This window comes from Gymnoscopelus microlampas, assembly GCF_963454915.1.
Source record: "Gymnoscopelus microlampas genome assembly, chromosome: 19".
Taxonomy (NCBI): domain Eukaryota; kingdom Metazoa; phylum Chordata; class Actinopteri; order Myctophiformes; family Myctophidae; genus Gymnoscopelus; species Gymnoscopelus microlampas.
The window spans coordinates 45127589-45140878 of record NC_139956.1 but is presented as its reverse complement, the minus strand read 5'-3'; positions in this window follow the sequence as shown (position 1 = coordinate 45140878).

Sequence of the window (13290 nt, the reverse complement as noted above, 5' to 3'; positions counted from 1 at the left end):
GTGTCAGTGGTGTAAAGTAACTAATTACATTTACTCAAGTACTGTACTTAATGGGTTTTGGTAGTTAATTCCACATAAATATACAAATGGGTTCTACAAAGAGAAAGGAAACATACATACAGAGAGAGAAGAATAAACATCAACCCCACATCCTCCTTTTCTCATCATTCCACTGTTTCTATTGATTTTATTCCTTAGTCTCAGCCTTTTCTTAATGTAATGTAATGACCTATGATTGTATTGATTTATTGTGCTTATAAAAGCCATGTATTTGGTCAAATGGTATGTAATGACCTATGAATTAATTGTATGGGACATTGAGATGGGTTGTACAATGTTGTGCTTATTAACTCTTATGTTATAGTAACCTGTGTATCAGTGACATGCTTTCTAATAAACACATACTGTAGGAAAGTCACCTTGTTTTGATTCAATCTTTAATAATAATAATAATAATAATAATAATAAATATAGCTGCAAGCAGCGATAATACGGGGCCAGTGAGAGAGACTGGAAACTGGACAGAGAGAGAGTAATGGAAACTGGGAGAGAGAGAGAGAGAGAGAGAGAGAGAGAGAGAGAGAGAGAGAGAGAGAGAGAGAGAGAGAGAGAGAGAGATGGAAACTGGAGAGAGAGAGAGAGAGAGAGAGAGAGAGAGAGAGAGAGAGAGAGAGAGAGAGAGAGATGGAAACTGGAGAGAGAGAGAGAGAGAGAGAGAGAGAGAGAGAGAGAGAGAGAGAGAGAGAGAGAGAGAGAGAGAGAGATGGAAACTGGAGAGAGAGAGAGAGAGAGAGAGAGAGAGAGAGAGAGAGAGAGAGAGAGAGAGAGAGAGAGAGAGAGAGAGAGAGAGAGAGAGAGAGATGGAAACTGGAGAGAGAGGGAGGGAAAGAGACAGAGAGAGACAGAGAGAGGGAGAGAGAGAGAGAGAGAGAGAGAGAGAGAGAGAGAGAGAGAGAGAGAGAGAGAGAGAGAGAGAGAGAGAGAGAGAGAGAGAGAGAGAGAGAGACATGGAAACGGAAGAGATTGAAAAGAGACATGGAAACGGAATAGATTGATGAGAGAGAGAGAGATGGAAACAGAATGGATTGATTGGACATCTCAACCTATTGCCATTGACAGGAATCGAATTCTCAACCTTCGGACTAATAGGCTTCAACATTACCTATAGTGCTATAGCTTTGTCCAGGCTGATGTTGTCTGTTGAAGATCATAAACTCTTGCCTTTTGTCATGAACCAAGCCAACACTAAGATCACTCGTTCACAAACCATTTACCAATAGAGAAATTTTATGTCTCCTCGCAACCGAAAACAGTGAAAGCAGCTGATCTACAAGCTCAGAAACAAGTTGCTATCTGAAAAGTTTTGAGATTGTAGATCGGCTATTTTCAGAATGAAGTATGTCATACATTGAAAAAGCGTACTCTCAAATAAGCATTTCAGGTTATCTTTACCATTTGCACATGTATTCATTAATACAGTCATTCATTAATACAGTCATGTTGTTTGCAATTCAACTTAAATGAAGTCTGCATCAAGTGAGGCTTGAACTGGCGACCTTGAGATTGTGAGGCACTCATTTAAGGGAGACGCCATTGGACCAACAGACAAGGAGCTGTGAAAAAGGAGACCACACAGATGATACAGTTTCACGCAAATAGCTGAAAAATCCTGGGTTTAAGTGTTTTTCAAACTGCTCAAAATTGCGGACAATCTAAGGGCGCAGCTTACTGGTCAAAGCGATAGATGTGTTCCTCATGAGTCAAGGCACAAGTGTAAGCAAGTTTCACGACTTTCGGCCAAACGAGGCATGAATTTTGCCTGTTTAAAGTTTGCATTTTCAAAAAATTGCTATAGCGCCCCCCTTTGGCCAATTGGAGTGAGATTGGTTTCAGTGATATTTGGAATGACTCTCTACATTACTGCAACGTCTCTCTCTCTCTCTCTCTCTCTCTCTCTCTCTCTCTCTCTCTCTCTCTCTCTCTCTCTCTCTCTCTCTCTCTCTCTCTCTCTCCCTCTCCAGTTTCCATGTCTCTCTCTCTCTCTCTCTCTCTCTCTCTCTCTCTCTCTCTCTCTCTCTCTCTCTCTCTCTCTCTCTCTCTCTCTCAGTTTCCATGTCTCTCTCTCTCTCTCTCTCTCTCTCTCTCTCTCTCTCTCTCTCTCTCTCTCTCTCTCTCTCTCTCTCTCTCTCTCTCTCTCTCTCCCTAATTAATTTATAACTAATAATGAATTGCTTGAGCTGTATATTTTAAATATAAGAACAGTTTTGCACACAGGGCTGGACTTTACGCACCGTCTTTACGCACGTTGGATTTACTTGCATGCAACGTGTCTGTCTGTCTGTCTGTCTGTCTGTCTGTCTGTCTGTCTGTCTGTCTGTCTGTCTGTCTGTCTAGTTAGTGAGCGCGATCTATCGTCCACACTGGATGTGTGGACACATTGAATGAATAGATATACAAAGCTAGGCCTATGCCTACAGTAGGCCTATACCAATGTCGGGTCCGGTGTATGTTATGATGCCTCCTCTTGCCTCAGTTCCCCGACCCCATGTCATTTCTCAAGCGATTGCTCTAATTCAAATTTGAATTTATTCTGTGAACTCTCTAGTTAATTTTCCTGTATTACCCTACAGTCCGAACGGGACGTCTCCCCAAGTAACGCTCCCTTATGTATTGTACAATATTCAGCCCTTGGTAAGGAGTTTGAACGCACAATAAAAGAACATTGGTATATCCTCAGTAGCGACCCAAAATTGGCCACTACTTTCAAGGACATGCCCAGAGTTGTCTATAAACATCCTCCTAATAGAAGACAAACAGTTGTCAAATCAGATCTCATCCCTAAAATGCCATTATCATCTTTTTTTGACTCAAATCCCCGAAGGCAGATGCGCCCAATGCGCACAATGTAATTTCACCGAAAATAGCCACACTTTTGTGCGTAAAAGGGCATATAGTGCCCTTTGATATCAAGGGCACTATAACATGCACAACCAATTATATGCTATCAAACAAAAATCATGGCTGGGGCGCACTGACGTGCCATGGACACATGTCTTTAGACTTTTTAGAGAAATAGAGAACATTGTGGTTCTCTCTGGCAGCATTAGATAATTGACACCCAACCGGAGTGGCCATAATGTTGATTATTTTTTCTTTATTTAATTTATTTCTTTATTTGCACTTCTGTTATTACAATAATTGGGCAAAATAAATTACCATTATTTATTTATATGTTGAAAAGTTGTCTACTTTTCATGTGTTTAAAGGGAAACTTCACCGATTTTGATAAAAAATCCTATTTTTATGAAGTCTAGGACCCATAAACATGATCCTGGTGTGTTTTTTGTGTTGTAGGCTATCTGTGTTTTTAGATTTTTTATCCGTGAGACGATACTTAGACGTCAAATGACGCCTAAGTATCGTCTAACCTTATGTCCGCACTACATGGTGTCTCAGTGAGACCAAACCCACACACCCCAGGGGGTGTTTCCCAAAGAGTGGGACCAGCCTTCTTTTTTTCCCTTCCTCAATTGTACAATGGTGTCGGTAAACACTCAGTGGAGATTCTCCACTGGAGAAACGCTAACACAACAGATATTTATTTGAACCATAAAACACAGAAGAGCAGCTCCACCGCAGATGAATTCAACAGGTTGCGTGCTGAAATAATGCTGGACAGTGGACACAGCTTGTATGGATTACTTTAGAGTAAGTATGATTGCTGTAAACATTGGGAGGCATGCGATAATCCGACAGACCTTTTCTCCGACTATGTGGCATCCGCGTGCGGTTAGGGTTAGGGTGCGGGTTTGGTTCGGGTTTAGTATTGAAACGTCGGAGCGCTGCGCTGTCGGAGGGATGCGCTGTCGGACTAACGTACTGCACCCGTAAACATTATGCCAACTTGACATAATAATCCAATGTGTAATTGTACTTGATTGCTTTAATGTTAGAGATTAATAAAGTTAGGGTAGTGTACGATGTGTAGGTATCTTCTGATAGACGCATGCACGCAGCCCATTCTTGTTTACATTGTACCGTACCGTTCCAATAGCTAGCCAAATGCTAAGCTAAACCACTTGTGTGACAAGCCTAATTTATGCTTTGTCTCTCGTCAGATTTCAAATATAAAGTGCTTATGCCATGGCCACAGATGTTACAATTTGAATCGGGTGGGTGTAAGTACCCGTATCTGTCGTATTGTTACATAAAAAAGCACTTTTATCCGATCGGTGGCCATTTTCTCATTGATATATAATGTATGTGAAGTGCAATCCACCTCCCCACCGATAGGGTCGGCATAATAAATGGCCGCCGATCGGATTAAAATGCTTTTTTATTAAATAATACGGAAGATACTGGTACTTAGACCCACCCGATTCAAATTGTAACATCCGTGGTCATGGGATAAGCACTTATATTTGAAATCTGAACGTTTATGTAGATGTACGGATTGTACATGTAGAAAGTGCAAACACCAGGTTGAAGCGCCGCCATGACAGTCATGTGTCACGGCTATTTCGTCCATAGACTCGCCGGGCGGGTCCCGAAAATAGCAGATCTACAAGCTCACAACGCGTCAGACTCGACACTTTGTGAGCTTGTAGGTCTGCTATTTTCGGCTCACATGCAATATTAGTATAAATTAGGCTTCACCTCGGATGATATCTAATCTAAAAGTCTAATGATCTAATGTGTTATTTTCAACAGGACTCACCTTATGAGATAGTCATATTAATATATATTCTTTTTCTAAATAAAACGGTTACATTTATACCCTGCTTGCTGTTCTCATTGATCATGGTACATTTTACATTGCATTCATAATGACAAAATGTATGACCCACAATTCTATAATGGTTATTTTGAACCATTTCATGATATATTAGTATTTACTTCTACATATGATCATCATCATCACGGTCTCAGTTGAACAAAAAAAAACAACGATTAGGCTGTGTATGACAAGGTATTTGAACATTAGCATGTCATCTATTCTAAAGTAATGCCCATCATGTTTTATATAAGTTTAGCCCAAAGAATATAACTGGAAATGACAGTGAAACATTATGTTGTCAGAAATAAGGAATCACACATGACATGAGTATGAAACGTTTTGTTTTATTATTATATTGCTGACTATGCCTCATTGCCATGGATGTCCAGAGTCCCAGATGGACGTCACCAGCACGGGACTGTCTTCATGGTGGGAACTGGGAAGGAATGTTGAACACATGTTTAGTGCTACTCTGCTAATTTACACATGATATATTTAGTTTGCTAAAATATGCAATCAATACAGAACACAATACAACAGCAGCAAAGATTGAATATTTTCACCTGGCTGGCGCAGCAGTGCGACGATGATGATGGGGATTGGGGACTGTTATATCCTTCTGTATATAGCTAACTTGCAATGTGTACTGGTCCAACTGTGTACTGGTTCAACAAGAGGCAGATTTCACGTGGTCCTAGAAAAAACATGGCTTCATGTCGTGTTTTGTGATCCAAATTGGGTAAATAAAAATGTAAACAAAGTCGGAATGGAACATTCATGAAGTCTATTCAGTGTTGCCATCTTGTGAGATGTGACTATTTTCTAAGAAATCTTGAGGAAAAAAAGCGCTAAATTAATGGAATATTTTTGAAACATTTTAACAACACAAATCTGGTACAGGGGTCCCTGTCAGAAATTATAATTTCAGATGAGGGTCCGTGGACAAGTCTATATTTTTCTGGCCATAAGGTGCAAATTTCAAATTTTGCTACTGTTATCTACTACAAATATTATTAACATTGAGTGACTGTAAGTTCTTCCAGGGGTGAAGTGCTCCTTTAATGTAAAAAAAAGAGTCTCCTTTATAAATTGTAATGGTTACTTTTCATGTGCGTTTTACGGTGTTGAACGCCTAATGCGAGGCCAGTGTTGCTGCTCATATGCCCAGAGTTTAACTAAGCCTTAATCTCAACTAGATTCACCATAAAGGTTTAATTAATCAAAAGACCAAACGTAGGGAATAGTTGTAACTGAGGAAATCTATGGTGAAATGTTGGCACTAATTTATGGAACAGTGGCCAACCATATCAAACCCGAGAAATTAACGCATTCCAACGTGTCATTGTAAATTGGCAGCTTTTGCTAGATGACACAGGTTTTCATTTCACCTGTTGTCATGTTGTCATAATAAGACAGACAGCTGACAACAAGCTGCGTAGGCCTACTGCACTAGTGAAGTTAAACAGTCATCTTTGTGGAAATGTTTTCCACTGCCATTGTGTCTTACAGTGACATTCTCTTGTTCAATTATGCTGGTTTCCAATCAAATGTATTTAAAAGATAAAGTTTATCACTGGTTCACAAACCATTTACCAATAAAGGGATTTTTGTATCTCCTCAGAACAAAAACTAGTGAAAGTAGCCGATCTACAAGTTCACAAAACGTTGCTATCTGAAAAGTTGTGAGGTTGTAGATCGGCTATTTTCAAAATGAAGTATATCACACATTAAAAGAGGAAACCACCAGGAAACCTGTAACTCTCAGCCAACAGCATAGCTCAACTGGTAGAGCGTCTGTCCAATAACATGACTTGACTTGAGTGGGTTCGATTCCCACTCGAGTCAAGTGTCCCCGTTAACTTGGGGCAACCGATAAATTGACTGATATCCTTAGTGATGCTTCCTTTTGCAGACTAACTTCTAGAAAAACAAGTTAAAACCACCAGGAAACCTGTAACTCTCAGCAAACAGCATAGCTCAACTGGTAGAGCGTCTGTCCAATAACATGACTTGACTTGAGTGGGCTCGATTCCCACTCGAGTCAAGTGTTCCCGGTAACTTGGGGCAACGGATATATTGACTGATATCCTTAGTGATGCTTCCCTTTGCAGACTAACTTCTAGAAAAAACAAGTTAAAACCACCAGGAAACCTGTAACTCTCAGCCAACAGCATAGCTCAACTGGTAGATCGTCTGTCCAATAACATGACTTGACTTGACTTGAGTGGGTTCGATTCCCACTCGAGTCAAGTGTCCCCGGTAACTTGGGGCAACGGATATATTGACTGATATCCTTAGTGATGCTTCCCTTTGCAGACTAACTTCTAGAAAAACAAGTTAAAACCACCAGGAAACCTGTAACTCTCAGCCAACAGCATAGCTCAACTGGTAGAGCGTCTGTCCATTAACATGACAAACCTGTAACTCTCAGCAAACAGCATAGCTCAACTGGTAGAGCGTCTGTCCAATAACATGACTTGACTTGACTTGAGTGGGTTCGATTCCCACTCGAGTCAAGTGTTCACGGTAACTTGGGGCAACGGATATATTGACTGATATCCTTAGTGATGCTTCCCTTTGCAGACTAACTTCTAGAAAAACAAGTTAAAACCACCAGCAAACCTGCAACTCTCAGCCAACAGCATAGCTCAACTGGTAGATCGTCTGTCCAATAACATGACTTGACTTGACTTGAGTGGGTTCGATTCCCACTCAAGTCAAGTGTCCCCGGTAACTTGGGGCAACGGATAAATTGACTGATATCCTTAATGATGCTTCCCTTTGCAGACTAACTTCTAGAAAAACAAGTTAAAACCACCAGGAAACCTGTAACTCTCAGCCAGCAGCATAGCTCAACTGGTAGAGCGTATGTCCAATGACATGACTTGACTTGACTTGAATGGGTTCGATTCCCACTCGAGTCAAGTGTCCCCGGTAACTTGGGGCAACGGATATATTGACTGATATCCTTAGTGATGCTTCCCTTTGCAGACTAACTTCTGGAAAAACAAGTTAAAACCACCAGGAAACCTGTAACTCTCAGCCAACAGCATAGCTCAACTGGTAGAGCGTCTGTCCAATAACATGACTTGACTTGACTTGACTTGAGTGGGTTCGATTCCCACTCGAGTCAAGTGTCCCCGGTAACTTGGGGCAACGGATATATTGACTGATATCCTTAGTGATGCTTCCCTTTGCAGACTAACTTCTAGAAAAACAAGTTAAAACCACCAGGAAACCTATAACTCTCAGCCAACAGCATAGCTCAACTGGTAGAGCGTCTGTCCAATAACATGACTTGACTTGACTTCAGTGGGTTAGATTCCCACTCGAGTCAAGTGTCCCCGGTAACTTGGGGCAACGGATATGTTGACTGATATCCTTAGTGATGCTTCCCTTTGCAGACTAACTTCTCCTAAAATCCTCTGAAGAAGCTGTACAACAGCGAAACGTCAGGATATTAGGACAGTTTTTAGACCCTTTAGATAGTTTACTTTTAGGACATTTTAGAAAGCTCTAGATCTTTTTATTTTTTTCTTTGTTTTAAGCAGTGGAAACACTTTTAATCAATAAAACCAGTTTTTAAAATAGAGTATGATGGAGGGCCCAGCCCAACAGAGACTGTCAGGACAGTAGTACCAGGCCTCAAATCTAAAAACATCTCTCCACCACCTGAGCCCCCCAGATTCCTGGAACAGCAGGACCTGCGCTGTGGTCGTACAGCAACCACAGCAATCTGAGAGGAGAGGCTCCAGGCCAGAGTGACCGGCCAAAAGGGCGGTAAGGGCTCAGTCTGGGCAGCTTGAACTCTTCCCTTACAGCTGCTCGGACCCCCCCATTCTTTATTGTATTTTGAACTGTTTTTATTGGTATATGAGTGTATTTCCCTGCTTGTTTCTTTTTCCCTTCTTCTTCTACACCACTTTCTAGCCAGCACCCTCATAATGTCTCACTCCTCCTCCTCCCGTACATTCCCTCCTAGGACCTACAGTGGGTGACCATTGACTTTGTCGTTTTTTTTTCATTCTTCTCATGCGTTTCATGCAGGGCATGTATGATTTCCACTCTGTGCCACTAGGGGCAGCAGCGGTCTACTGCCTACAGCTGCCTACAGCCCACAGCAGACAGCAAGAATATATTTGTTACTAGTTACTGTATATCCTCTCCAAACTGTACATACATTACTTTACACTTTTGTATTATGTTTTGACACTTGCTTTGGAAAATGTAAACGTATGTTTTATCATGCCAATAGCTCATTTGAATAGCAAAATTGTTTGTTTTGGGGTTTTTAGGCACTGTTTTTCCTAGAAAGACAGAGAAAGATCCTGTCTGTTGCTTACAGTACAAGATGTGACATTTATATTAAGCTAAATATTAACACTCGCGTGACTAAGCAATCAATGGGACCGATTTTGAGAATTGAAAGTGGCTTAACTTCTCTCAGGAAGCTCTGAGAGAGTTCCCCTTTCATGACTTTTCCTAAATATATGTTTCAAACCATCTCCGTTTTTTTTTTTTTTTTTAACTCATTATAAATATGAAATACATACCATGTATCCCATCCCAGCCGTTTTATTTCGGCTAAATTGATCGCTCTCCCCCTCTCTCCCCCTCCCTAGAGCACTTTACACCTCGAGACCCCCCACAGAGCGGCCCGCAGCGCACCAGAGAACTGATGCGCTGCGGGTCTATGTTGCCATGTCTGCTTATTATAAGCGACTTTGGGCTTGTTTTTCACGTCTTTCTATTATTATTATTATTATTATTACCCATATAATTACATTATAATGGTAATAATGTTCTACTCCACTACACCTCAGAGGCAATTAAATCTTGTACTTTTACTCCACTACAATTATTTGAAAACTTTAGTTACTATACTCTTTTTCGAATTCAGTCATTGTAAAGTCACTTTATAAACAAGGTCGGCTATAGTAACTTTAGTTACTAGTTAGTTTGCAGATATAAATAAAATATATAAAGCAGTCAATAATAAAACCAATCACATCACTTTATAAACAAGCACTGAAAATAACGAATGAAAAAACGATTAATGTACTTTATTTAATAAGACAAAAAAACTGAAAAACAGTACATGGAAGTAGTTTGTAGATCAGATATTTAGCGCAGGAGTAGAGCATGAATGAGCATATTTGTGGAACATAGCGATGTGTTCACTTGTTACGCTGAGAGGAGAGGAACAGAGAGGGACAGAGAGGAGACGTTTCTGTCAGCGTGGACAGCTGATAGAATGAGAGCTTTACGCTCAGACAATTATGTGAATATTATATAATATAATATAGGTTTGTCAAGAGATATCCATGTGTTTTGGACAATGGAGATAGTCACGTAATTAGACCGTGGCTTCAGCGTTCATATAGGCTCCATGTTTCACGTTAGTGAGTTCTCTCTAACGCTCTGGAAGACCCCTCGCTCTGCGCTTGTACAAGGAATTCCACTGCCCTGCCAGCGCTCAAGTGTAGTGAAAATAAACTAAACCATTTCGCTACTCACCGAAGCAAAGGCTGTTTTGTGTTGTTGAAAGTTTATTCTCGGAGGTGGGAAGCCTCTCAGCACCCCACCTACTCTGTAAAATACACTTTTTGGGCAGAAAATAAAATATGTCAGCGAGACGGAAATTTATTTTATTTACTCCACAGTGCCCTCTACAGATCTGGAGTATTTGACTTACCATTAACCAAAATCTGTAGAGGGCACTGTGGAGTAAATACAAATAATTTCCGTCTCGCTGACATATTTTATTTTCTGCCCATAAAGTGTATTTTACAGAGGGTGCTGAGAGGCTTCCCACCTCCGAGAATAAACTTTCAACAACACAAAACAGCCTTTGCTTCGGTGAGTAGCGAAATGGTTTAGTTTATTTTCACTACTCTTGAACGCTGGCAGGGCACTGGAATTCCTTGTACAAGCGCAGAGCGAGGGCTCTTCCAGAGCGTTAGAGAGAACTCACTAACGCTCTGAACCAGGGCTAAACGTCGGGTCTGTGTGATCAATGCACAACAACAACTCCTCCACGCCGCTTGCTCTCGGTCCCAGCATATCCACGGACTTATTATTGTAATAGGCTACATATTTTATTTCATGGCCTTGGAAATGGAATTGTATACTTTAGCTCTCATAACAATATCTACTGACAAACACACTGACACGCAAATATTGATTGATTAATGTACTGTATTAAATAAGACAAAAAAACAGAAAAACAGTACATGGAAGTAAAAATGAGATCCCCACATACACAAATCACAAATCATGATGACATATAGGAGACAGACAGAAATACACACTAGCCTACTGCTTCATGTCTCACTGTTTTCTCAGGGCAAAACGCACGCAGTAACATTTTCATAGACCTGCCTGCTTATTTCTCTCTCAAGATTTGGCAACCCATTTCAACTTTCACAGTGGCTTCAGCGTGCATATAGGCTCCATGTTTCCCTCAAGAGTTTAATGTGACGCTACAGATTGCACTGTTTTATACGCTTTTTTATAAACATTTTACAGAATCTGCAGTTACCATGACTACTAAATTATTATTTTATAATGTTTCTGCCTGCAACAACATGTGAGTGAGTGAGCTAACTGACTGAGCAGAGTGGAGTTGAATGGCTATTTAAAAGACAATGGGGGCCCCCACTGGGTGGGTGAGAAGGTGTCAGTCAGTCTGGTGCAAAGAGGTGAGACAGTAACCAATCGTAGAGCTTGATTTCTAGATCAAATTGATCGTTTAGCAGGCTGTGTGTAGGATAATGAAACCCCAGTCATGCCAGTGTTAAGCAAATAAAGTTAGATAGCATGATGCTGCGCTTAACATTAGTTTAATTTTAACGTCTTAATTGATAAAACGAGACGGGAAAATAAACGTATTTTTTTCTCTTGCCAATAGCTCATTTGAATTGACAAATTGTATTTCTGTGGTGGTGGTTCAGTGGCACTATCTATCTATCTATATATATATATATATATATATATATATATATATATATATATATATATAATATATATACTGGGGTCATACCAGTGTTGTGTTCTACTTTTTTTTTGAAGGTATACTATGATTATTCCCTGCCTCCCACAAAATGTAAAAAATTTGCACGCGCGCTTCGCCCATATCGTTCCATATCGTTCTCTGCCGTTCGGCTGAAAAATGTCCGCACATTTGCCACTTTACATGTTTCTTACCCCTTTCTGCACATCGTATCCAAAAAGTAAAGGTATTCTGAAATGATCACAGATGTTTGAAATTTTAACTCACCATAAAATCTAACAAACGAGTTGAAAAAAGCACTTTATTCGCCTCTCTCCTCCGCCGGTTACATGTTTTTAAGACATTGCGCAAGAGTTGCGCCCATAGACGGGTTTCCGAGCGACGTCATCACAGAGCAGAATGCGCAATCTGCGCATGCCTGGGGGTAAGGCGCGTTCGAAAATACAGCCCTGAGCGGCAGTGAGCGCACTGGCCAATACAAACTAATAGGCGAGTGTGCTCCGGTGCGTAATTTCCAAACGCACCCATAGGCTTCCCCCCGCAGCTGTGCGGTCATATTCCTCTCATGTTTACTAACAGGAAACCCGTCTATAGAGATAACATGATTGCCCTACTGGTCAAATGTTGAATTGCATCTTCTAATGCATAATATTATTGAACCGGCTCAGGAGAGAAGCGATTTAAACACTTTTTTCAACTCGTTTGTTAGATTTTATGGTGAGTTAAAATTTCAAACATCTGTGATCATTTCAGAATACCTTTACTTTTTGGATACGATGTGCAGAAAGGGGTAAGAAACATGTAAAGTGGCAAATGTGCGGACATTTTTCAGCCGAACGGCAGAGAACGATATAGGACCTCATCTCGGAGCTACATAGCGGAGGGAGAGGTACTATATGGGGCTACAGATGAGAGCAGAGAGAGCGATTCTGTCCGGGACAGTGGCCGTGTCTCTGCCTCTGGTGCAGCAGACGGAGGCTGTTCTGGAGACGCATCAGACGCGCCTGATTAAAGTACTTCATTAGTATTCGCGTCGTTGTTAATGTGTGAATTCCGTCGCAGCCATTACTTATCACCTCAAGAACAATAGCTTCACACTTGATAAGCCATCAACTCAGAGTTAGCCCACATTCTTGCTGCCCCCTCTGCCTTGGGCAGTTAGCGTATCACAGCGTATCACAGCGTATCAGATGCGCTGTTTTGAACAGTTTTTGAAGGTATACGATGGCGACGAAAAATAATCTCAAGGTGTACGCCGTACACAGCATCTGACGGTAGAACACACCACTGGGTCATACGTTCTGTGCTTTCTGTGTGTGCACTTATGCCGTGTGTCTCTTTCTTTGAGCGGGGGGGGGGGGGGTCTATCAAGGCAGGCTATTTGTTCAGATGCAATTTCAGCGTGGCTATTAAATAGGCAAAAAAAAGGCTGATCTACAAGCTCACAAAGAGTCGCGATGCAACTCTATTTTCTAACATTTTAGTCTATTTTTGGCGGAGA